General features: G+C 40.3%; 1 protein-coding gene across 1 annotated transcript in view; it reads left to right on the forward strand.

Moving 5' to 3' along the window:
* The window catches only part of LOC134611761 (ceramide synthase 2-like), a 112,318-nt gene that overhangs the window by 24,817 nt on the left and 59,823 nt on the right, over positions 1-27,678 (forward strand). The gene's annotated exons all lie outside the window — the stretch shown is intronic.

A 27,678-nucleotide genomic window follows, 5' to 3' on the forward strand; every position in this document is an offset into this window, starting at 1 on the left:
CCGATGACATGTCCCACAGGGACTTCACCTACCCACACAAAGATGGTGGCGCCCTGAATAAAGATCGGGGCAGAAAATAAAGATTAAAAAAGAGGTAATCTGGGGGGCTTAGGGGTATTTGGGGGTGGCTAGGGGGTCAATTGGATGTAGTGGAGGCGGGAGGGGGGTTAATAAAAAAACAGGATTCGGCACGACAGTGCCGCTTTAAAAGTAAAAAAGATAAAATAATAAATAAAATAAATTTTACCACTGAACATACCGGTATAGGCTAATTTTAAATGACACCTTGGCACGAAAAGCATTGCAGGAATGGGCAGAATGTTACATTAGTGACACCGCAGGGGGTTTACAAATATTCATGTACCTTGTGAAGTGGTACGTTTCTCTGCTGGTAACTATACCCTTTGCTAGCCTTTTTGCTTGTGAACCTTTGCTGCCTGGACCAACCTCTTGCTAGATCTGACTACAATGGATTCTCCTTGCCTGTTGCTACACACCTATTTTGTGTTAGTCAGCATCGATGCACGTTTTTTTGTCTACACAGATGAAGATGCGCTTTGCTGCCCCCCCCCCCCCCCTCCCTAAAATGCGTCTTCATCTCTAAGTCTCTTAATCCGTCTTTTGACCCTACTACCCATCCTATTGCCCCCTTTGGGTGTCTTATACTTTTTTATGTATCCCTCTTTTGTAGTCTCCTACCTTCTCCTGTGTCTCTTATGCCCCTTTAGTGTACCTTAACCAACCTTTTGCACCTTTGTGTGTCTCTTACAACACCCCGTGTCTCATCAAACTCTCCATGTCTCTTATACCTGCTTAGTGTGCCTCTTACACGACCATCCTCCTTCTGTGTGTCTCTTACAACCCTCCAGTATCCCTTATACCTGTCAGTGTCTCTTACTGTCTGCCAGTGTCTCTAATAACTCCACTCCAGAGTCTCTTACAACCCTGTTCCAGTATCTCTTACAACTTCCCAGTTTCACTTACAGTCACCCCAGTGCCTCTTACTACCCTCATCCCATGTTTCTTACATTCCATCTTCAATGTCTCTAGTGTTCAATGTAAAAGGGATCGCTGGATTGTTATTACTTTGATTCAATCGGTTATTGATGCCAGATTGTAATGTAGATCTGTGTTTGCAAATTGACACAAAACCAGAAAATATGTTTGGTATGTTTGGTATACACATCTTTTCAATCATAAATACTGGTACCCATATATTATGCAATCTTACATATTATGTGTCAATAAACACAGGCATATATATGTATCTTATTTCATTATTTGTATTTCCGCATGTGTCTTCAAGAAAATAAAGAAACCGTGAAAAGATATGAATGTGGAAAAGATGTAATTTTGACCTTAAATTTAAAATTCACATTAATTTCTCTTTTTATACCCTGTTGGAGTATATCAGGATACCTCAAATCCTCATACACTGTACACTTGTTTGAGCAGTACCCTTTTTACTTCTTCCCCTTTCCATAATTTTAAAGCACTTTAACATATGTTGGTAATATATAAATGCATTAAATGCTAATAAGTAAAGCGTATCATGAGGGTAAATAAGGAGACGTTCAGGTGCTTTATTGCAAATATATAGGTATTCGCACAATTCAATAAGTAATTTAGAGCCAGAACAAAGCATTTTTTTTTTTTTGCCCAAACATAAACAAGCTTAGAACAGTTTAAACACACCCTTAAGTCATGTGTATTTACAAAAGTGTGAAAAGTCAGGAATACAAAATTCATTTCAAATTTTACTATTTTCGCCTACAATTTGAAATCATTTTTACGTGATTGATTTTTATTTTTTGCTGTGAAGCTTATCTACACCAAACATCCTGGATTCCTACAAAGAACAGAATACATACTGTATGTATCAAATTATATCATTCTTTTTATTATAATTGTATGCTGATATTTGGCCTTCATGGTTCTGTACACCCAGCAGTAAGTTTCCAATGTCTTAGTCAATATTTAACCGATAATGTGTGAGCTTGAATTAATTAAAAATGCCAGTCATTAGCAGAGTCTTAAAAGCTCCACACCTCCTCATTACTAATGTGTCTATAGTTCCCAGAGGCTCAAGGCAATTTCTGTTGGTAGACATAGACCATTTTTATCCAAGTGTATTCTTAAGCACATGTATGTTTGTCCCTCATTAAAATGAAAGGTGACTATATGGTTTGGAAAGCATCACCAGTGAAAATAAGCCAGTCAACCTGGTGCATTACAGAAGGACCATGTCTGACCGGCCCCCAGTCTACAGAACCTTGCAGAGATCACTACTAAAGGGCTCTTTGAAGGGTCCTAGTGAATAGGGAAACCGTTGGTAAGTATGATGGGTCATACAGAGAATAGGGAAACCGTTGGTAAGTATGATGTAAAAGAAACAGTGATATTCTGTAGACTGGCCATTAGAGTAGCCAGATTTAAAATTCAGTGTCAGAACGTTGGTCAAGGTCAAGGATTCCAGAGTTACCGATAAACAAAAAAACAAGCTGGGGTCAGGAATACCAGAAAAGCAGAATAGTCTAAACTAAGCTGGGTCAGCAACAGAAACACTAATACACTCAGAAAGCACTTTCGGGTAATAGAAAAAACAACAAGGGTAATTACCACAAGAAAGAGAGAAGTATATATATATATGGATAACCATCATGCTATTGGACAGCATCATCACCCTGCGCCAAATCACACAAAAGGATGGGACCTGAGAATGTAGCCACAGTTATGACTCTTTAAATTTCATCTAAACTAATACACATTATTGCAGGGTGCTGAAACTGTAAGGACTCCTGCACTATGGGCAGGGTTGCCATAGAAATCCGACATGCTCGCGTGACCTGTGATGTGCAGACCCAATATTTCAGTCATCATTACATGTTTTGAAGAGTGAGACATCCCACTCCACAAAACAGGCTTAATATGTAACACCAATTTTCAATGTAAAAGGGACATTTTAAAGTAGGGTATTACTGTTGATTTATAAAGAGGCACAGTTATATTTTTATCCAGTTTATTAATACTCCTTTTTATATAATATATGCCAATACCTTTACCGCTTTAGCAACTGCTACCTGACATTTCATATTGTTGCTTAGTATCAGCAGAAATTTGATTCATTGCTACATTCTAGCATAAAAATCAGGCGATTCTCTCTGCACAATCATTGACATGCTTCTTAATATAATTTCACTTCTCTCTGCTTATAAACAATGTTCGATTGTCTTGGCACATTCTACTTGTAACTTAGCGTTTCTCTGTATGCTTATTGAATGCTGGCTTGTATGGATTATCATCTTTTTTGGCTTCTCTGATTGTTTTCGTGTTACTGGTTCCCTTTGTCTTCTACCAGCCACAAACCTGGCCTTTGTCCTGAGCCTGAGATTTCTGTCTTGTTTGTTTGTTTACTATTGAGACACTTGACTGCCCAAACTCAAAATAATTTAATTAATTCATTTTAAAAATCACTTTTTGTTAGATATACCTCCAATGAAAACATACATGCATTTAAGTATGCCGTTTTTCATTGGGCGTATATCTAAAAATAGCTTGCAAAACCTGAAGTTCTCTTGTCTGCTGCCGTTGCAAGCCCTCCTCTTCTAGCCCCACCCATATGTTCTGTGACTGTCCAATCACAGACTTCCCAATGCAGCTCAATGAGACGTCTTTGCAAGGCAGGTTTAGGTCTATTGAAATCATCACTTTTAGTAAAATGAAAAAATTACACATAAATACTTCTGCAAGATAGTGTTGTAGGTGTTCGACCTAGGGATGCAAGTTTAAGCAAATGGTCTCATATTGCATGCAAATCTTACAGATGTCAGTGTGGATGGTATTACGTTTGCGGACGCATGCAGTATATGTATATGACAGATAGATGCGGCTGGATTTGCGAGAAGTGACCTCGTTTATCCCTGCAACCTTTATCAGTATGACCTGCTCAGCATGACGGAACTTTAGGACACAGAGACACCTTAGAGACACAGACTCTGTTTCCCTTGACTCGTGTGTATGTGTAATCTAATTTTGTATTCACTTGTAAACACATCCAGAACATCATGCATACTCATCATAGTGAGAAAGACTGGTCAGCCTCAGACACTGCCGTTTTCTAGGAAATATCCCAGTAGACCACTCCAGATATGTAGAGTATTTAGAGTGTGGGTCACCAGTCCATGCACAAATGCACACAGTGCTGGGCTAGCAAAAGAAGATCTTTTGTGCTGTGTCACTCCTGTAGTGCTGTGCCAACAAGCATCCCAATACACCACCCTTTTGTTCTAATTCATATGGTATAAGGGTGCATTCCACACCATGTAAGCTTTTGACCTAGTGAACTTCTGGGTCAAGATGCATGGGTGGGTTGGAAATAACCAGAGCCAAAGACTAATTATTTCAGTATGTATTGCATCTGCTTAAACGGACACTATAGGTAACAAAACAACTTTAGAAATATAAAATGAAAGGGTGCGCCAAGGGGTACAATATATGTAAATAGGACAATAGAAGTGGAGCAACATATGCAGAGTCCTTAGATAACAATACAAGTGTACCTAATGGTAAAAACAGGAGTCCAAAATAAAGTCTTAATAGTAGCAGTACGTGAAGGCCTGGTAAAGTTTGCTTGTATCCTCAGGTTTGTAAACCACCAAGATGTTCAGAATCCAGGAATATAAATATATATATATAAGAAAAGGGCTTCAATAGTGTATTAAGTTCAAAATAAAATATAACAGATAAAAAGAAGTTCCAAATGGCCTACTCACATGGAATAAAGCTAAAACTAGCTCTAGTATAGTGTGCCTGCAGTGGATTTGATCCCCCACTTAGGGATTCTTGGTGAGGTCCTCACTGGGAAAATAAAATCAGGATGCTAGGTAATAAAAGAAAAGGTCTATGGCACAATATACTTTTAAAATGACCAAAAAACTTTATTGTGACTAAAGAAAAGCAGTAAAAACAGTCCACAACGCGTTTCATTCACAATGGGCTTTCTCAAGTGGAAATTTAATGTTTTATTACCACTTGAAAAAGCCCTTTGTGGGTGGAAACGCGTTGTGGACTGTTTTTACTGCTTTTCTTTGTCACAATAAAGGTTTTTGGCCATTTTATAAGTATATTGTGCCATAGACCTTTTCTTTTATTACCTAGCATCCTGATTATTTTTTTTTTCTTCCAGTGAGGACCTCACCAAGAATCCCAGGTGGGGATTATACCACCTACGCTGATTACATTGAGCGGGCTATCTGCTCAGAAGAGTACATTTGATCTATTTTTACTCCTGTTTTATTATATTTTATACGGAGAGCACTATTGTCGCACTTCTTATTTTAGTTCTTACCCATACCCTGCTGCTCCGATATCTGCTGATTCCACCTTCCTTCGATATTCCTGAAGTGGGGGATCAAATCCACTGCAGGCACACTATACTAGAGCTAGTTTTAGCTTTATTCCATGTGAGTAGGCCATTTGGAACTTCTTTTTATCTGTTATATTTTATTTTGAACTTATTACACTATTGGAGCCCTTTTCTTTTTTTATATATGTTCCCGGATCATGAACATCTTGGTGGTTTTACAAACCTGAGGATACAAGCAAACTTTACCAGGCCTTCACGTACTGCTACTATTAAGACTTTATTTTGGAATCCTGATTTTACCATTTGGTACACTTGTATTGATATCTAAGGACTCTGCATATTTTGCTCCACTTTTATTTTCCTATTTACATATATTATACCCCTTACCCCTTGGCGCACCCTATCATTTTATATTTCTACCATTTCTTCAGGGTGTTTAGGAGAGAATTTACCTATATAAGTGTGCTACCTCTTTCCTTGTTATTTAGCACTATTTCATCTCCCTTTTTTTTTCTTTTTTATCTATAACAAAACAACTTTAGTTTAACGAAGCCAATTTAGTGGATTGCTAGATCATGCCTGCAGTCTCACTGCTAAATTCTCTGCCATGTAGGAGGTACATCACCTTTGTTTTTGTTTATACAGCCCTAGCCACACCTCCCACTGGATGTGAAACACACAGCTTCCACAAAAAAATGGTTTAATTTTCAATCAGATGTAAACTTATTTTAGAAGTTATTATTATTTTTTTAATCGATGTGTGTACCGCCCCTTCTTTACTAAACCATGGCACTAAACCACAACCATGGCACATTACGGCCCCAGTGCTATTTTTGACGTAGTAACGGTCATTTTTATGAGTCCTCACACACGGCGTGTTATGACCACGCCCATGATCTTTATTACATATTAGCGAACATTTTAATGAAACCACATCGCGGGGTGTTATAGACACGATACAATGTTCATAGAGTGTGCCACCATATGGCTGTATGAGGTATTACATTCTTTGATTGGATTTTTTACATTTATTTTTAATTTCATTTAGAGGAGGGATATTGCGGAGTAAAGGGATTGTGTCTGGGCATGTTTTTGAAAGATGTGTCTGGGATCTTTTTTAAAGTATAGAACAAACACAGAGGACAGATTTATATAAATCGGAGAAATAAATAAATGCCAAATTAACTCATATAGCAATGTTTATTAGACAAAAAAAAAGTCAATGCAATATTCACAGGAAAAACAATAATACAATATCCGCAGGAAAAGCTATAATACAATATATGTAGGAAAAGCAATAATCATCAAATGTTTTAGTCAGAAAAGCAATGAATAAACATCACAATTTCAACCAATCAGCAGGATGCTTTAGTATACGTGGGCACTTCTTAGGTAGCAAATAGCCGTGAGATGTAGTTAATCCCGGGGTGCTAAAAGAAATATTTGGTAACGATTGTCTCTTTTGAAAATGGGGTGTTATGTCCCGAGTCTCACTTGGAAGGCTCTGCAATTTCAATTGTTCCAAATAGTCTCTATTTGAAGTGTTGCCCACAACTGTAGATGGTATGTTCAGGTCAGCCATAGCCTGAAGAAAAGTATCCCAGCCCAGAGGTAATTTACGTACCGTAACATTGTGACTCTGGGTAACACTACGTACCAAATCGAGTATATTGGATCCCGGTACATTCCAAGCGGTAATGTGCTTAAATTGAGACATTCTACTCAACAACAATTCAGCATTTTTTCTGCCAATATGCATGAAAAAGGATGTTGTAAACGAGTGTCCATGGTGAATGGTTAGTAACCAAATGGGAGTGTGGTAAAGTCGTCGACCAAATATCTTTTTGTATAAACACACTTTTGTGTTTTCTGTAACGGTCGCGTCTCTATCTGCCAAAGGAGTTTATTTCTGACAATTGAGGTCTGTCGTACCACTATTCTTTTCTGTTCATCAGGGTCTGAGTGCAAGGGGTAGTCCAACACCAAGTCTTTTAAACTGTCAAAGTTAATCAACTGGGCATTACTGGCATGAAGCGTTATGCCTTTCACCTTTAGAGATGTTTTATCCGTCGATAGTTTGTAACCATAAGTCTTGGGACCTGCAGATACAAACTCTGTAATGTGTGTGTCACAGGGTATTTCACTAGTCAGCTCGCCTAGATAGTCCCCTAGAGGTGGATTCCAGTCACCCGCTGTACTAACAAAAATAACAGAGTCAGTGTCGTGGTAGAGACATCTCTCATTAAGACGGTCTAAAACATTATACAGTTCAAGTCGTGCATAGGCGGTGGTAAAACATGCAATAAATATATTGGTATTGCGAGATGGACTGTGACAGCCCTGGGCGTACTTCCAACTGAGCAAGGCTGTGTCATTATTTATGAATGACAGAGAAGACACCTCATATTCAGGTAAAAATATAAAACCAAAAAGCTTGTCAGGATCAGATACAAGACTTGTGGTTTGCAAATTAGGTTTCTGACCAAATTTGCCCCATAAGGAATTAAGAAACAATTTGGCAATCTGTCTTTTTGCAGGGTTTACTTCTATTTTCTCTGGTCTTAACAAAATACCCTCTTTAGCGTAATAAGCATCGATGTATTGGCGTCTTTTTTCATCAGTCGTACACCATTCAGGGTAACCTGAGGATTCCTGTTTATCCCTAAGGTGCACCTTTATATACTTTTCAAATAACGTATTGGAAGAGTAAGGAAAGTGCCAAATCTCAAAGATTTTACCCAACCTGTAGCCCTTAATCAGGGCTTGTTGTATTTCATTAGTGCACCAAGTACCTGTCAAAGATCGTTCCTCCTCATTATGTTCACAATGTGTTGTTTGGTTATTGGCTGTGCATGTACGACATAATGGGAACATAAGTTTGCCATTCATTTTAACCGGTAGAACAGGGAAAAATAAACCTCGGGGTGGGTACACTGTTACTTTAGCAAGGCCAAAATAGTGTTCAAAAGACTGAAAATTATCATAAATGATTACCGGGTGATCCGTGGGATATAATTTTGTTTTGTTGACGTAAGGGTATAGACTGGTAAAATCTTAATAGTGTATGCTCTCACCTGGGGCCGCTTTGTGGTACAATTTGATTGCGTTTGTGCGGCCCCCATAAAGCGCATCACGAGGCTCCAGCGGCTGTGGAAAATCTTTATCGATAAGAAAAGCCTGTAGATCCTTGTCAGTTTCTAACAGGTTTGACCAATCATGTTCCCACATCTCACGGACCACATAACCCAGCATTTTTAGAAAATGGGTTTTAACATTGGTTTTGTGGTGTAATTGTGCATAGGTAGTCTTTGTAACTGTGTTAAAAGCCTTTTCATTATAACAAACTGGGTAACCCTGGTAGAAACAACCCTGAGATTCAAAAACTGTATGCTGGCCATCAATCAGAGCGTACCCATCCAAAAAATAGTTACCAACAGCCCTTTCACCACCCTGTAGAGCGTGCTGAATAGTGATCCCCTCTTTGTGTGCAACATACATTAACCACTGTATAGACTTTGTTGAGAAACGTTTCTGATTTGCATGGTAATTGTCAGAGGGTAAAATTGCTATGGTATTTTTCGGTAAAAAACTTAAATCTGTACATGGCCATGCACACAGACGCTAATGTAGTGAGTTGAAAAGGATCAATATCATTAATGACGGTTTCAGGACCGTCGGGGCCCATAATAGTTTTTACCTTCTTGGTCATCTCCATCACACTTTCTCTGTAGCAGACACAGGCCTGTTTCAAGATTTTTTTGAATGTTTTTTTTTTTTTTTTTAATTCTTTCTTTTGTTGTGCAGGTGATTACAATTTGATTCAATGACGCCACAACGGCGTAAACTTTGACATTGCAATAAGAACAGTGGCATGTAAGACATTGCACATTTTATAATATTAATAAGCTTAAACTAACAAACCCGTTACAGGTTGAAACTAAACATTTTGCGATTAGGGTTTTAGAACATACTAAGCGTTTTGTGTTCGAGCTCGTTACACCTACTAGACTTTATTCACAGGATGGGATAGGTTACAAGCATGTATATTATGTAGATAGGTCAGGCTTGGGTAGTTAGAGTGCTCTTTGGACCTTGTTAGTGCCCTGCATAACTGAGACGTACATTCATAGGTCAGCGAAGAGTCACCTAGCGTCCTCTGGAGTATATGTGCCGAGCTAGTTGGGCTAACTACCCCTAGGTGGAACCAGCTGGCTTTAACGGTCTTTGTTCTGTTGAGCTTATGAGTAGGTATGCGGTGTTCACCGATTCTTAAATTAAGTGTGTGAGTCAGTTTGTGTAGTCGTGCATAACAATTAGTGGGGTGGTCAGCGCTGTGTATAACTGACAGTCAAAAGGCAGTGCTTACGGAATGTAGATAGATTTTAGCAGTAGGCTAAGGGATCTGCCTGCTTTGTGTAGTGTGGATAAGTGTGATCTCTAGCTCAGTAAAGAAGTGGTATCTGGGTTAACAAAGAGCTTGTCATGCATGAAAGTGCTACAGCCACAGTTATTAGCTAGTAGATCAGTACCTAGAGAGAACAATATCTTGGTGTACAAGAACAGCACAGGTACATGTTTGGTATAAATTTAACGTGGGAAGTTATTGGGTCAGATATTTCAAATTAATACTCGCTTGTGTCCAATCTGGCATAAGGGTCTGCCTTGTGTGAGAGGTGAGTCCCGCAACCGCCTATTGGGTCCGAGTCCGTGTGTCACGGTTCAGACCCTCCTGGGTCACCGAGCTGTGCAGTCAACCCTTACCCGTACGGGGTTTAAGTTCCAAGCTGGTGCGCTGAACGGTAGGGGGGACCCCCGGTGAGGAGCCGTCCTCGTTCCGGATTTGTGGGTTAGCGGGCACCGACATCTTGAGTGTACGAGATCTTGCTGTTTCCAGTCCCATCCCCTGTAGGGCAAAGAGCCGGGATCCGTGGGGCTGTCGTGTGGATCTGTTGCAGCGCTGGACTCTTAGGGCAATGGTGAGGTACGTGCTATTGGAGGCCTCCTTCCAGGCCCATGACCCTGGGTATGTTGTTCTCATCGCTCCGCAGATACTCCGACCTCTTGAGGCCCTGTCTGTCCCTTTTCGTGCTTGGTAGATGACTGCTGTATTTAGTCGCCGCCTGCGGCGGGTGGTCTGCCTGCGAGTTGTGTGCTGCTTTGAAGGTGTTCTCTGGTCGACTTTAGGGCCAGGTGGGTTGCCTGCCCGAACTGTAGGGGCTTGGGTGTGTGGCGTGTTGAAAGCGGCTTGCCTTCCTATCCACCTCTCCCTCGGCTCGTGGTTAGATGGAGATGGTGGCAATGCCATGTGTTGGTGCAGCTTTTCCCAGAATCTTTCAAAGATTTTGTCTAGACGTGTTAACGCTTCTGTCACGTAGTTGTCTCTCAGATGCTGAGGCTCTCGCACCGACGACCAGGGTACGCCCGCCATTTTGTTTGACCTTGTAAGTTTCATGCTGCTTTCTTGGTGGGCTGCTGGGGGCAGTGTAGCCGATTGCTTTAGGTCGGTGGGGACCGGGATAATCCCCGCCGGTCCATAGGGGGGGGGAACGGGGCTCCACACTGGTGTGTGCAGCAAGGTGTGGTGATCGGGGAGCGGCCGTCTCCCTTGCGCCATCCATGCTGGTAGGCCGTGGTAGTTGTTTAGTTGAGGCCGGTGGATAACACCACATTTTCGGTACTCCCGTGTAGGTCTCCCGGTCCTCTGCCGTTTCGATGGCAAAATGAGCTGGTTCTCAGCCTTGATCAGTGCAGAATTCAAGCGATTTAGCTTGGAAAAGCTGGAGCTGCAGACATGTGCGTCTGTTCGGCTCTGTAGTCAGGCCCCGCCCCCTGTTTCAAGATTTTAACATCATCTATACAGTATTTTTTAAGTTCATCTTGAAAATTGAACTGACAATGTTGGTTCTCTTGATACCAGACCATAAACTCCTTTTTATCATCACACATCATTTGGTCATAACCATAATAGTCTACCGAAGGCATAGGACCAATATAGGACTGATTCTGGGATGTGTTAAAAAAGTGTGGAAAATATCCTTTACAGCCGACGAACCCCAGGGCCTTTGGCAATTTACTTAGTTTCATGGGGAGAAAATTTAAAGAATCGATAAATCTGATACCTAGATCAGCGACAGTCACACAAAGTAATTTAACACCTTGCGCCAACAACTCGATAGCTATTTTCTCCTTAAGAAGTTGATTCACCGCAAAAGTAAGAGTCATACCTACCTGCATTATGCGCTATGAATGTGTAGCTACTAAAGGGTTTGTTTATAAATGTTATTACAAACTTCTCTAGGCACGATGTACCCTCAAACTCCCAGCACTTATCCCCTACTAACTCTGAAGCATAGACATAGTTGGGGATATGTACACCGGTCTCCTGCATACATTCAAAGTCATAAAAAATGTATTTGTTAGTAGGGTCTTCTGGGGTGTATCTTCTCATATAACAAACATGGCCATCAAGCGTGACTACAGTGTCATAGCAAACCTGACATTGGAAACATTTACACTTATGCTCGGCCATTACAGTGTAACGGCCGCAGGAATCACAATAAGCTATGTTTCCGGATACGGAGAGCTCTTTGTGCAACTTTAAGCACTCTTGTGAACGACAAAAAGTGCGACAACTGGAACATCTAGGGATCTCCCCTTCTACACAGTTCTGTCTGTGACAGGCCTTACAAAAATACCTGCAGGAATGATTGTTTTTGTGAGAGAATGGTGTGTGACAGTACTTACAGAAGTATGATTCCCCAATGAACGCATGAATTTTTTAATGCCATAATAATGTTTGCCCTCATGGTATATAAACACAACTTTATCTTTACAGGGCTTGTCTGAATGAAAATAGTGCCACGAACCATGATTGTGATACATTACTTTAATTATAATGCCTAAATGTTGTTCAAAAGCTGGGATGTCGCTAAAACTAACCAGACGATCATCAGGGATACCTACAGCTTTATGTATTTCCCTGGCTCTCTCCAACAACAGAGAGTCTGCAGGATTATCCTGAGCCACAAGGGCACAAATGCTAGCCGCTAGACACAGGTTATTATTATCATTGTTTAAATCATAAAGCCACCTCTTTTTCCTGGCAATGATACAACTATAGGGTGTTGACCGAAGACGCCTACGATGCATTATACCACCGACTCTATTCCTAACAATGATTACAACTAGCCTTAAAGACCTGCTGCCAATAATTTCAGCATTGCTCTGTACCAAGTTTGACACGGCGTTTAAAAAGGTTTCTGCATTCAATTCATCTCTACAACGTAGAGAAAGACCTCTAGAAAGACTTGACCGTGCTACCGATGCCTTTCGTTCAGGACTAAATTTACTGACCCCCGCGTGACTAGTCATGGTTGGACGGGGTTTATTATCTCAATCCAAAAAATGGTCCAGACAGAGACTTGTAGCTAAAAGTCGAGCTAGAACCGTAAAACGTGCCATAAATACATTGCGAGGTGCATTACGTTCTGCGATGTCTAGGCAACGCCGTAAGACCCCTTGTGATGCAGACAAATGCTTAAACCCTGAGGTACTTCCAGCTGAGGATGGCGTTGACACTCCTGTTACCCCTGTGACACCCCACACAAATGATACTGAAATAGCCCCATCACCTACAGAACTTTCCCCAGAGATGCAACAAAGTCCATTTAGTCCTGAGAATATTAACGATTCGCAGGAGCACCCCAAAGTGCAGAACCCCAATGATGAACTAGAGGCCCCTGTATTTTTGGAGTGTGTTGAACAACGCCGATATTAACAATTTTAATGCGGTGGAATATTATGAACATTTTGTAAATTTAGACAGAATAACATAGTTTTCAGACGCACTCCAGTCTGTACATGATGCTATTCAAGAGCTTTTAAACAGAATGATGCCTGATATAGGGCCAAGCGATTTTGTTCAATTAAGACTAGATAGCGATGGTCTTGGCAGACCGTTACACTCTATTAGACGTTGTAGAGATGAATTGAATGCAGAAACCTTTTTAAACGCAGTGTCAAACTTGGTACAGAGCAATGCTGAAATTATTGGCAGCAGGTCTTTAAGGCTAGTTGTAATCATTGTTAGGAATAGAGTCGGTGGTGTAATGCATCGTAGGCGTCTTCGGTCAACACCCTATAGTTGTATCATTGCCAGGAAAAAGAGGTGGCTTTATGATTTAAACAATGATAATAATAACCTGTGTCTAGCAGCTAGCATTTGTGCCCTTGTGGCTCAGGATAATCCTGCAGACTCTCTGTTGTTGGAGAGAGCCAGGAAAATACATAAAGCTGTAGGTATCCCTGATGATCATCTGGTTAGTTTTAGCGACATCCCAGCTTTTGAACAACATTTAGGCATTACAATTAAAGTAATGTATCACAATCATGGTTCGTGGCACTATTTTCATTCAGACAAGCCCTGTAAAGATAAAGTTGTGTTTATATACCATGAGGGCGAACATTATTATGGCATTAAAAAAATTAATGCGTTCATTGGGGAATCATACTTCTGTAAGTACTGTCACACACCATTCTCTCACAAAAACAATCATTCCTGCAGGTATTTTTGTAAGGCCTGTCACAGACAGAAATGTGTAGAAGTGAAAGGGGAGATCCCTAGATGTTCCAGTTGTCGCACTTTTTGTCGTTCACAAGAGTGCTTAAAGTTGCACAAAGAGCTCTCCGTATCCGGAAACATAGAGTGCAGTCAGAAAGCTTATTGTGATTCCTGCGGCCGTTACACTGTAATGGCCGAGCATAAGTGTAAAGGTTTCCAATGTCAGGTTTGCTATGACACTGTAGTCACGCTTGATGGCCATGTTTGTTATATGAGAAGATACACCCCAGAAGACCCTACTAACAAATAAATTTTTTATGACTTTGAATGTATGCAGGAGACCGGTGTACATATCCCCAACTATATCTATGCTTCAGAGTTAGTAGGGGATAAGTGCTGGGAGTTTGAGGGTACATCGTGCCTAGAGAAGTTTGTAATAACATTTATAAACAAACCCTTTAGTAGCTACACATTCATAGCACATAATGCAGGTAGGTATGACTCTTACTTTTGTGGTGAATCAACTTCTTAAGGAGAAAATAGCTATCGAGTTGTTGGCGCAAGGTGTTAAATCACTTTGTGTGACTGTCGCTGATCTAGGTATCAGATTTATCGATTCTTTAAATTTTCTCCCCATGAAACTAAGTAAATTGCCAAAGGCCCTGGGGTTCGTCGGCTGTAAAGGATATTTTCCACACTTTTTTAACACATCCCAGAATCAGTCCTATATTGGTCCTATGCCTTCGGTAGACTATTATGGTTATGACCAAATGATGTGTGATGATAAAAAGGAGTTTATGGTCTGGTATCAAGAGAACCAACATTGTCAGTTCAATTTTCAAGATGAACTTAAAAAATACTGTATAGATGATGTTAAAATCTTGAAACAGGCCTGTGTCTGCTACAGAGAAAGTGTGATGGAGATGACCAAGAAGGTAAAAACTATTATGGGCCCCGACGGTCCTGAAACCGTCATTAATGATATTGATCCTTTTCAACTCACTACATTAGCGTCTGTGTGCATGGCCATGTACAGATTTAATGAACAGAAAAAAAGGTGAAAGCGCACAAACAGTGGAATATTTTACCTTTAAAATCTTGTATAGGTCCTATTTTCAGCAACACACAGTAACTGTGGACCCTATATATAATATATACAAGAAAAAAAATACATAGTGTATACTGTTGAAACCTATTTACAATATGTGGAAAATAAAAAAGGGTCACTCACACTTTCCAGAGCCACATAAGTTAGGCTCTGGACTGTAAAGGTATTTCATCCACCAAGGGATACACTGGATCTGATCCTCCTCTTAGATGTTTGCAATAAGTTTTTCTTAGCAGGAACTCAGGAACCAGGTAAGGTGAAGTGTTAAAATAAACATTTATTTGGTATAAAATAATAAAAGCAGAAATTGCTGACACAGCAGCTAGCACAACGCGTTTTGACCCTCCAGGGTCTTTTTCAAGTGCAGTATATCCTCCCATATGCTGACCCACCTATATATGCCTCCAATTTACTATATTGGAGACAGGTGTAGCAGCAGGAAATGGTAATTGAATGTCCATATTTGGTCATTGCAGGAAGCATCTCGTATGTGAGATAAAAGAGAAATATAAACTCTTTCTTAAGAGAGGAATCGATAGTAAAATTTTAAACAAAGATGAATCCTCCTTCCTTTTTTTAGAACACCCAAGGATTCCAGTCATCTATACTTTACCAAATTTGCACAAAAACCCTACCCACCCCCCGGGGAGACCCATAGTATCGGGAATCGATTCCATTTTATCCACACTTTCACAATATATTGATGCACATCTCCAACCACTAGTCAAGACAGGCCCATCTTATGAGTCTTTTAAATATACTACAAGATTTTAAATGGGAAGAAGATTTTTATCTAATCACCTGCGATGTAACAAGCTTGTATACGATAATAGATCACGAAAAAGGCTGTGAAGCAGTGAAATATTTCCTGACAGAATCTCAACAATTTTTAGAACTACGGGTTGATTTTATTGTGGAGGGGATTAAACTGATTTTAAGCAACAACTATTTTTGGTTCGAGGGTGATTTTTATCTTCAAGTGAAAGGGACAGCTATAGGGACCAAGTTCGCGCCAAGCTACGCTAACCTTTTTATGGCCTTTTGGGAAAAGCACTTTATATATAATAACCATGAATATGGCGCGAACCTGGTCCTCTATAAGAGGTATATTGATGAAATTTTTTTGTAATTTGGAGAGGACCAATAGAACTTTTTGAAATTTTTTTTAGTTTTTTTAAATTCTAATACATGGAGTATCAAGCTGACTAAAGAGAGCAGTAAAACAAATATTAATTTTTTAGATTTAGAAATATATATTTTAAACAACGCAATAGAGACCAGAACATATTTCAAACAGGTAGATGTGAACAGCTACATCCAAATGGATAGCTGTCACCATCATCCTTGGTTAGAAAATATACCGAAAGGTCAATTTTTAAGAATGCGTAGGAACTGCTCAGAGTTAACATCTTTTACTGATCAAGCAAATGTTTTAAAAGAACAATTTGAAGAAAAAGGATATTCTGAAAAAGTCCTATTAAAAGATATTGACTATGTTCAAAACTTAGACAGGTCCCAACTTTTAAAATATAAAGAGAAAAATACATCTAAAACAAATGATGAAATACCTCTTATTTTAAATTATGCGACCAATGTCAACTCTTTAAAGGGGATAATTAAGAAAAAATTGCATATTTTAAGACAAGACCAAGATATTTTAAAGCATATAGGGTCAAAACCTAAGTTTGTTTTTAGGGGAGCAAAGAATAGAAAGAGAAAAGAATAGAAAAAGGATAAAGAGAAACCAAAGATTTTTTTTTAACAAATTGGGCAGAAATACAGAAAGGTTTTTACCATTGTGGTATTTGCAATGCATGCAAAAACTCTGATTGCACTAATAAAACTAAAAAAAGTTTTGTTTCAAACATAACTGGAAAATCTTTTAAGATAAAATCCCCCATCACGTGCCAGTCAAAAGGAGTGATATACCTTTTAATATGCGAATGTGGTTTACAATATATAGGACCACTAGGGCACTTAATATACGTATAAGTGAGCACATAAGAAATATTAAAAAGGGTTTTATTAACCATAGTGTATCCAAACACTTCCTTGAAAAACACAACTCCAATCCAAAAAAACTTAAATTCCATGCTATAGAAAAAGTTACTACACATTGGAGAGGAGGGGATTATAATCAAAAATTAAGTTTACAAGAAACCAAATGGATCTTTGAAATGTGCACTTTAACACCTAGAGGGCTCAACATTGATTTTGAAATGAACTGTATTTTATGATTTTTTTATGTATTTATATTTTTATGTATTTATTATTTACTTCATACGTTTGGGCGAAGGATATAGTTCTTATTAAAAAAGGTATCTGTTAATACATTGTCTTTTTAATGAAATTATTTTTACTATATTCTTTCTCTCTTTTATGGTTAAATTAACATATACTGTGGACTATCTGGCATCTAATTGGAGATTCATTTGATCTGGACAATATACATATTGCCAGATATATATTACATAAAAGACTGCCATTCTTTGAACTAATATTTATGGAGAGGTGGAGTGTGAAGAAAGGAGGAGCCAACTACTTAGGAAAAACGTGACGAAAATACACCGACCGGAAGTAGGCGCATGGCTATTTTGGAAAACAAGTTGACCTGAAGTAGGCGCAGTCATTTTGGAACCCCGGAAGATGCTCACCGGAAGTAAAGCCACCGCCATTTTGGAATCCCACATATTATATTATTATTATTATTATTGCCATTTATATAGCGCCAACAGATTCCGTAGCGCTTTACAATATTTTGAGAGGGGGGGATGTAACAATAAATAAGACAATTACAAGAAAACTTACAGGAATAATAGGTTGAAGAGGACCCTGCTCAAATGAGCTTACAGTCTATAGGAGGTGGGGTATTAGAAACATTAGGATAGGAAATATCAAGTAGGAGTGAGCAGAGCTGGAGGAGAGAGCAAAGCACTATCCCATAGGAGAGCAAGAGACAGGTATGTAAGGGAGAGATTACTCTGGGAGGCCATACGCTTTCCTGAAGATATGGGTTTTAAGGCCCTTCTTAAATGATTGAAGACTAGGGGAGAGTCTGATGGCAGTAGGCAAGTTATTCCATAGGAGAGGAGCCGCCCGTGAGAGGTCCTGCAAGCGTGAGTTGGCCGTATGGGTGCGAGCAGCGGTCAGGAGGTGGTCGCGGGCAGAGTGGAGGGTACGAGGAGGGGCATACCTCTGGATCAGTGAAGAGATATAAGAGGGGCTGGAATTGTTCAGTGCTTTAAATGTATGGGTTAGCACTTTGAATTGACTCCTATAGGATACAGGGAGCCAATGTAAGGACTGGCAGAGGGGCGAGGTGTGAGAGGACCGACTGGATAGGAAAATGAACATATTTTATTATATATTATATGAACACATATAAATGAACATATATGTAAAAACAGGAAGGTTTTTTTTTTTTCTTTCTTCCCTCTCTTTATTTATGTATGTCAAAACAGGAAGCACCACCATCTTAGTGGTGGCGAGATGCTTCCTGCAATGACCAAATATGGACATTCAATTACCATTTCCTGCTGCTACACCTGTCTCCAATATGGTAAATTGGAGGCATATATAGGTGGGTCAGCATATGGGAGGATATACTGCACTTGAAAAATACCCTGGAGGGTCAAAACGCGTTGTGCTAGCTGCTGTGTCAGCAATTTCTGCTTTTATTATTTTATACCAAATAAATGTTTATTTTAACACTTCACCTTACCTGGTTCCTGAGTTCCTGCTAAGAAAAACTTATTGCAAACATCTAAGAGGAGGATCAGATCCAGTGTATCCCTTGGTGGATGAAATACCTTTACAGTCCAGAGCCTAACTTATGCGGCTCTGGAAAGTGTGAGTGAACCTTTTTTATTCTCCACATATTGTAAATAGGTTTCAACAGTATACACTATGTTTTTTTCTTGTATATATTATATATAGGGTCCACAGTTACTGTGTGTTGCTGAAAATAGGACCTATACAAGATTTTAAAGGTAAAATATTCCACTGTTTGTGCGCTTTCACCTTTTTTTCTGTTCACTATATCTCTCATTTGGTGTAATAAGTGACTGTACACCAAGGTGTTTTAAAGCTGCACCAGTTGTAATATTTTGTGTATAGCGCCCTTTTCCCTTCTATTGTGTATTTCATGTACAGATTTAAGTTTTTACCGAAAAATACCATAGCAATTTTACCCTCTGACAATTACCATGCAAATCAGAAACGTTTCTCAACAAAGTCTATACAGTGGTTAATGTATGTTGCACACAAAGAGGGGATCACTATTCAGCACGCTCTACAGGGTGGTGAAAGGGCTGTTGGTAACTATTTTTTGGATGGGTACGCTCTGATTGATGGCCAACATACAGCTTTTGAATTTCAGGGTTGTTTCTACCACGGTTGCCCAGTTTGTTATAATGAAAAGGCTTTTAACACAGTTACAAAGACTACCTATGCACAATTACACCACAAAACCAATGTTAAAACCCATTTTCTAAAAATGCTGGGTTATGTGGTCCGTGAGATGTGGGAACATGATTGGTCAAACCTGTTAGAAACTGACAAGGATCTACAGGCTTTTCTTATCGATAAAGATTTTCCACAGCCGCTGGAGCCTCGTGATGCGCTTTATGGGGGCTGCACAAACGCAATCAAATTGTACCACAAAGCGGCCCCAGGTGAGAGCATACACTATTATGATTTTACCAGTCTATACCCTTACGTCAACAAAACAAAATTATATCCCACGGATCACCCGGTAATCATTTATGATAATTTTCAGTCTTTTGAACACTATTTTGGGTAAAATCTTTGAGATTTGGCACTTTCCTTACTCTTCCAATACATTATTTGAAAAGTATATAAAGGTGCACCTTAGGGATAAACAGAAATCCTCAGGTTACCCTGAATGGTGTACGACTGATGAAAAAAGACGCCAATACGTCGATGCTTATTACGCTAAAGAGGGTATTTTGTTAAGACCAGAGAAAATAGAAGTAAACCCTGCAAAAAGACAAATTGCCAAATTGTTTCTTAATTCCTTATGGGGCAAATTTGGTCAGAAACCTAATTTGCAAACCACAAGTCTTGTATCTGATCCTGACAAGCTTTTTGGGTGTATATTTTTACCTAAATATGAGGTGTCTTCTCTGTCATTCATAAATGATGACACAGCCTTGCTCAGTTGGAAGTACGCCCAGGGCTGTCACAGTCCATCTCGCAATACCAATATATTTATTGCATGTTTTACCACCGCCTATGCACGACTTGAACTGTATAATGTTTTGGACCGTCTTAATGAGAGATGTCTCTACCACGACACCGACTCTGTTATTTTTGTTAGTACAGCGGGTGACTGGAATCCACCTCTAGGGGACTATCTAGGCGAGCTGACTAGTGAAATACCCTGTGACACACACATTACAGAGTTTGTATCCGCAGGTCCCAAGACTTATGGTTACAAACTATCGACGGATAAAACATCTCTAAAGGTGAAAGGCATAACGCTTCATGCCAGTAATGCCCAGTTGATTAACTTTGACAGTTTAAAAGACCTGGTGTTGGACTACCCCTTGCACTCAGACCCTGATGAACAGAAAAGAATAGTGGTACGACAGACCTCAATTGTCAGAAATAAACTCCTTTGGCAGATAGAGACGCGACCGTTACAGAAAACACAAAAGTGTGTTTATACAAAAAGATATTTGGTCGACGACTTTACCACACTCCCATTTGGTTACTAACCATTCACCATGGACACTCGTTTACAACATCCTTTTTCATGCATATTGGCAGAAAAAATGCTGAATTGTTGTTGAGTAGAATGTCTCAATTTAAGCACATTACCGCTTGGAATGTACCGGGATCCAATATACTCGATTTGGTACGTAGTGTTACCCAGAGTCACAATGTTACGGTACGTAAATTACCTCTGGGCTGGGATACTTTTCTTCAGGCTATGGCTGACCTGAACATACCAGCTACAGTTGTGGGCAACACTTCAAATAGAGACTATTTGGAACAATTGAAATTGCAGAGCCTTCCAAGTGAGACTCGGGACATAACACCCCATTTTCAAATATTTATTTTAGCACCCCGGGATTAACTACATCTCACGGCTATTTGCTACCTAAGAAGTGCCCACGTATACTAAAGCATCCTGCTGATTGGTTGAATTTGTGATGTTTATTCATTGCTTTTCTGACTAAAACATTTGATGATTATTGCTTTTCCTACATATATTGTATTATAGCTTTTCCTGCGGATATCGTATTATTGTTTTTCCTGTGAATATTGCATTGACTTTTTTTTTGTCTAATAAACGTTGCTATATGAGTTAATTTGGCATTTATTTATTTCTCCGATTTATATAAATCTGTCCTCTGTGTTTGTTCTATACTTTAAAAAAGATCCCAGACACATCTTTCAAAAACATGCCCAGACACAATCCCTTTACTCAGCAATATCCCTCCTCTAAATGAAATTAAAAATACATTTAAAAAATCCAATCAAAGAATGTAATACCTCATACAGCCATATGGTGGCACACTCTATGAACATTGTATCGTGTCTATAACACCCCGTGATGTGGTTTCATTAAAATGTTCGCTAATATGTAATAAAGATCATGGGCGTGGTCATAACACTCCATGTGTGTGGACTCATAAAAAATGGCCGTTACTACGTCAAAAATAGCACTGGGGCCGTAATGTGCCATGGTTGTGGTTTAGTGCCATGGTTTAGTAAAGAAGGGGCGGTACACACATCGTCGCGCAATGGGCGGGGTCATATTGCGCAACAGGCGTGGTTTAATAAATAGGGCAGGGGCACCTGACAAAATAAAAATGTATTAGGGGCGGGTCCCATAAGGTGTCATGGATGTGGATGTGGTTTAGTTAAAAAAAATGGGCGGATCACACAACGATGCGCAATGGGCGGGGTTATATTACGCAGTGGGCGTGGTTTACTAAAAGGGGCCGGGGCACCTGTCAAAAGTTAGTTCGATGACTTGTGTAGCTGTACACTACATATATATATATGGTTGGAGTGTTCCTTTAAACCTGATACCCTGTCATGAAGATAGGGATGTCAGTAAATAATAATAATAATAATAATAATAATAATAAAAGTTTAATAATAATCAAAAATGACAGTATTTACAGATGTGACTCAAACAAATAAATGCTTGATCTAGTCCTGCACACAGCTTCGTTATATAGAGACGTGTTAAGTGTAGAATATTACAATGTTCCTATTTATATTCATAGTAGCCTTGGATGTCTAATGGGTTAAGAAGAACAGTTGGTTCTTTGCTATGCTGTACCAGGGCCGGCGCGTCATATAGGCGACTTAGGCAGTCGCATAGGGCGCACTGGCCCCGGGGGGTGCCAGATTTGGGTGACCCGGCAGGACAGAAGCGCACAGCGTGGTACAGAAGCCAGTCCGGCCGGGTATAGGAAACAGAAGCTCCAGTACCGCGGTCCATGCTGCCCGGACACGCTACAAAGCTAGGTAGGAGGCACAACAGGGATGGTGGGATAACACTAAGGGGGAGAGGGAGGACCACTAAGGGGGGGGAGGAGGACCACTAAGGGGGTGGGGGAGAGGGAGGACCACTAAGAGGGGGGAGGAGGACCACTAAGGAGGTGGGGGAGAGGGAGGACCACTAAGGGGGTGGGGGAGAGGGAGGACCACTAAGGGGGTGGGGGAGAGGGAGGACCACTAAGGGGTTGGGGGAGATGGAGGACCACTATAGGGAGTGGGGTAGAGAGGACCATTAAGGGGGGACAGGGGGAGTGGAAAGGACCACTAAGAGGGGGGAAGATCACTAAGGGACAGGGAGGGGAGTGGAACACTGAGGGACAGGGAAGAGCTCTAGGACGTAGTGGAAATCTCTAAAGGAGAGGAGGAGAGAGAACTAAAGGACAGAGGGGTAGAGGAGATCATTAAGGAACAGGGGAGATCACTTAGGGACAAGAGGAATGGTGAGAGCACTAAGGGACAGGAGGGGGGAGCTCTGAAGGATGGGTGGGAAGAGCACTAATGGACTCGAGGGGAGGGGATATCCCTGAGGGACAGGAGGGGAGTGGAGAGCACTGAGGGACAGGAGGGGAGATCACTAATTGACAAAAGGGGAGTGCACTATAAAAATAAAGAGCTGCTCTTCTCCCAACCCCTATCCTACCCCACAAATCCTCTCTTTTACACTACACACATACACAATGCATCATTACACATACACACAAACACACAATGCATCCCTACACACATACACAGAAACACGCAATGCATCCCTTATGCACACATACTGCTTCTTTTACACACACACTGAAACAAAATGCACCTCTTACACACACTCAATGCACCCCTTACAGACACACACTGCATTACATTACATACACAGAAACACACCTTGCATTCCTTACACATACAAACACAGATTCACGCAATGCATCCCTTACAAACAAACACACACTGCATATGCAACGTCCCTTATACAAATTGGTATCCCTATACACTACTCTTCCTTCAAGAGCCCAGCAATTACCATCTGCTGTTTAACATCCATTATCCTTCGATGTTTTATTATGTATCAGTAACTGTAATAATAAACCTGAAGAAACCGTAAGTAAGATTGCGTATCAGTATTTTTGGTTAATATTGACCTATATTAACATGGCGAGCCTTTAACCTAAGAAGAAACATACATAAAATAATTATTTTATTCAACTGGAAAAACACAGAAGAAGCAATTTTATTACATTAAGTGAGCACCTAATTTTATTACAAATACCACATAGTAGATGCCACACGAAGCTCTCAGTTAAAGCACCCGGAAATGGTGCTTGTCCACTGACCCTACCGCTTTCTGAAAATTTACACTAAAAATATTTGTATTCCTTTTACAAATGTTTAGCAGCAACCAGTGATCCACCCGGTAATCATTGCATTGGCCACCAATAGGCCATTCTTGTTTCTGACTTCCACCGAAGCGTAATGTTAGAGTACCAACCTGGGGCAGCAGGGCAAGGGCCTGAGATTGTGACTGTCCTGCCAGTTTCAGGCCACTTTGAAGGTGTGGTTATGGATACCAACAGCTAGGCAATAGAATTTCGGCTGTGAATTTCCTTGTGTGATGGCTAGGGAATACATATATCTTCTTAGTATTTTTTTATCCTGGTATAATGCATTCCTAGCATTTGCAGGACACATCGTACAAGGTTATAGAGTCTTTCTGTATGGACTGCATTTTTGGCAGTGTAAGGGGGCCCTGTGTGTATTTTTACATTCTGATATCTCTCTCTGTCATTTGACCTGAAAGGGCTCACGTTTGGCACCAAATGTAGAAAATTGTAAATTGTAAAGCAGTTGCTAAAAATAGCACCAAATGTGTTAAATGACTAAGAGTCTTTGGTGTCTCACATGCAGTGCTAATTGACTGTGCCCTTCACAACAGCCATGAGCAGCTGTGATGTGAATAATTTACCATACAGTGCAACAATTCATCTCACGCACTCATCTGTGACTCTGTGCACTGTAGTACCATGTAGCCTCCAATTCAATATGAACACATTCTTTTGTATTTTATTTTATTTATTTTGGTCACACAACATTTGATGGTGATCTCTAAAAATCATATATTTTTTTTTGCTTTGAAGATCATTAAACCAGTTTCAAAGATCCATACAGAGGAGTTTTTTCACTAACAAAGAATAATAAACTTAAAATAAAAGCGGTTCTGTCACCGTCTGGGATCTTTGTATAGTGAAAGAAAAAGGATGAGGGGGGTGCAGACAGAATATACACAAATAATGGTATACTTAATATGATGAGTGGAACACCTCCTGATTTCCTATAATAAAAACATATATATATAGTGTAACACTGTTTTAAAAGGAAATACAATGAAAAGAGGGTAATGGGTCACTCACAGTATGCAGAGCCACATAGAGCTGGCTCTGACTTCAATGGCAGGTGAATAATAAGCTTATTCAAGCTTTCAGACACCCCACCAGGATAGCTCGTTTTCCAGCCTCTCAATAATTCAGGATATCCAATTGGGTAAAGGTAAATACAACTTTACTGGATACAAGAGATAAAAAAAGCTAAAATAACATAACATAGGTAAGTCCACAGCACTAACGCGTTTCGACCTCCAGGTCTTTGTCAAAGTGTGTGGTTGCTGCTGTCTTCTTTTGGCTTTTATAGTGGTTCTCCCTCTGAATTTGGCGCCGTTTTCGCTGCGTTTTTCTTCACTTCCGGGTTTGCTGAACTTCTGTGTCATGTGACCAATCATCCGGTCACATGACTCTGATGTCATCCGCATCGGCGTCACTTCCGGTTTTTCGATCATAGCATTGTTGCTGACAGTCAGTGCTGGCGATTTCGCCATATTGGAAGAGGGAAAAAGCCACTACATACAGAAAATTACATTATAAGATATCAACTATATTTTAATACATCTTAACCTAAGGATCATTTAAAAAGACATATTGTGTGTATACACTGGTGCTACATATAGCACATTTATATCACAATTTCATATCTATAATATTAGGAGGATTAATCCCCTTAAGGTGAAACATACTTCTAATAGTAAAAATATATAATTATACAAGGAGATTTTCCACATTTATGGGAAGATGTGTACTACATCTGTAAAACAGGAGACAAAGAATGTTAATAAAAAATCATTTTAAATTATGATAAAAAATTGTTATTAATACAAACTTTTGATAATTTTTTTTTTATTTTTTATTAAAAAAGGGGTTTGATGAGAAAAAATGGAATTGATAAAAAATGGAATATATAAAAAGGGGAGAATTTACAGAGTCAGATAAGTGCTGTCATTTCAAAATCGACGTTGAGTCCGCCGGGAGACAGAGTGTCCAGATTAAATATCCATCTCATCTCACAGCGGCTCAACGTCGATTCCAGACCCCCTCCTCTCCAATGGGCTTCCGTCTTTTGTATGCCAACAAATTGAAGTCCGGAGGGGTCTCCTCCATGGCACTTTAAAAAATGTAATGATACATTATGTTTTAAAAAAACCCTCCTGATATTATAAATATGCTCACGTATCCTTGTCTTAAGGCACCTAGAGGTTTTCCCAACATACTGGAGCCCGCAAGGACACGTGAGCAAGTAAACAACACTCTTAGAATGGCAAGAAATGAACGAATCTATCTTGTACATAGGGTTACCTATCCTAGATTTAAAATTCTCAATTTTACGATTAAGGGGTTTATAATTTTTGCAGCCCATACATTCACCACAATAAAAGAATCCCTTTTTTCCATCTTTGAAGGATTCTAGAAAGTTGGTATTGGGGACATCTATATAGCTTGAGGTTAGTATGTTTTTAAGGCTTTTAGCTCCCCTAAAAATCACTTTTGGTCTCTTGTCTAAGAACGGTTCAATTTCCAAATCCTGTTGAAGGATGTGCCAATTTTTATTTAAAATTCGTTTTAATTGTTTTTGATCCTTACTATAATTAAAAATAAGTGGTATAGTAGAATCTGTGTTGTCTTTCATTTTAGTTGGTTTATATCTCAGAAGAGAAGTTCTATCTAAATCTCTGACTTTGTTTAGATCATAATTCAATTTCTCTAGCCTATATCCACGATCTAGAAATTGTTGTTTCAGGGTATCTGCCTGGTTGTCAAAAGACTCCAAGTCGGTACAGTTCCGTTTGAGCCTTAGGAACTGTCCCCTTGGAATATTCTCCAACCATGGTTGGATATAGCTACCGTATTTTTCGCTCCATAAGACGCACTTTTTTTCCCCTCAAAAGTGAGGGGAAATGTTTGTGCGTCTTATGGAGCGAATATGAAGTTTTACTTACCTGTCTTGTAGCGTTTCTCGGCAGCACAGGGCGCACCGCGGTACTGGAACTTGAATTTCATGTTCCGGTTTCCGGCGGGACTGAAAGGAAGTGCGCACTCAGCTCAGTGTGCGCACTTCCTTTCAGTCCCGCCGGAAACCGGAACATGAAATTCAAGTTCCAGTACCGCGGTGCGCCCTGTGCTGCCGAGAAACGCTACAAGACAGGTAAGTAATTATGGGACAAGGGGAGGGGGACAGTATGGGAGAGAAGAGAAGACTATGGGGAGGGGAGGGGAGGGGAGGGGAAGGGGGATGAAGACTATGGGGAGGGGAGGGGAGGGGAGGGGGGATGAAGACTATGGGGAGGGGAGGGGGGATGAAGACTATGGGGAGGGGAGGGGAGGAGAGGGGGATGAAGACTATGGGGAGGGGAGGAGAGGAGAGGGGGATGAAGACTATGGGGAGGGGAGGGGAGGGGAGGGGGGATGAAGACTATGGGGAGGGGAGGGGGGATGAAGACTATGGGGAGGGGAGGGGGGATGAAGACTATGGGGAGGGGAGGGGAGGGGGGATGAAGACTATGGGGAGGGGAGGGGAGGGGGGATGAAGACTATGGGGAGGGGAGGAGAGGAGAGGGGGATGAAGACTATGGGGAGGGGAGGAGAGGAGAGGGGGATGAAGACTATGGGGAGGGGAGGAGAGGAGAGGAGAGGGGGATGAAGACTATGGAGAGGGGAGGGGAGGGGGGATGAAGACTATGGGGAGGGGAGGGGAGGGGGGATGAAGACTGAGGGGAGGGGAGGGGGGATGAAGACTATGGGGAGG

The sequence above is a fragment of the Pelobates fuscus genome, chromosome 5 (genome assembly GCF_036172605.1).
Source record: "Pelobates fuscus isolate aPelFus1 chromosome 5, aPelFus1.pri, whole genome shotgun sequence".
Classification (NCBI taxonomy): domain Eukaryota; kingdom Metazoa; phylum Chordata; class Amphibia; order Anura; family Pelobatidae; genus Pelobates; species Pelobates fuscus.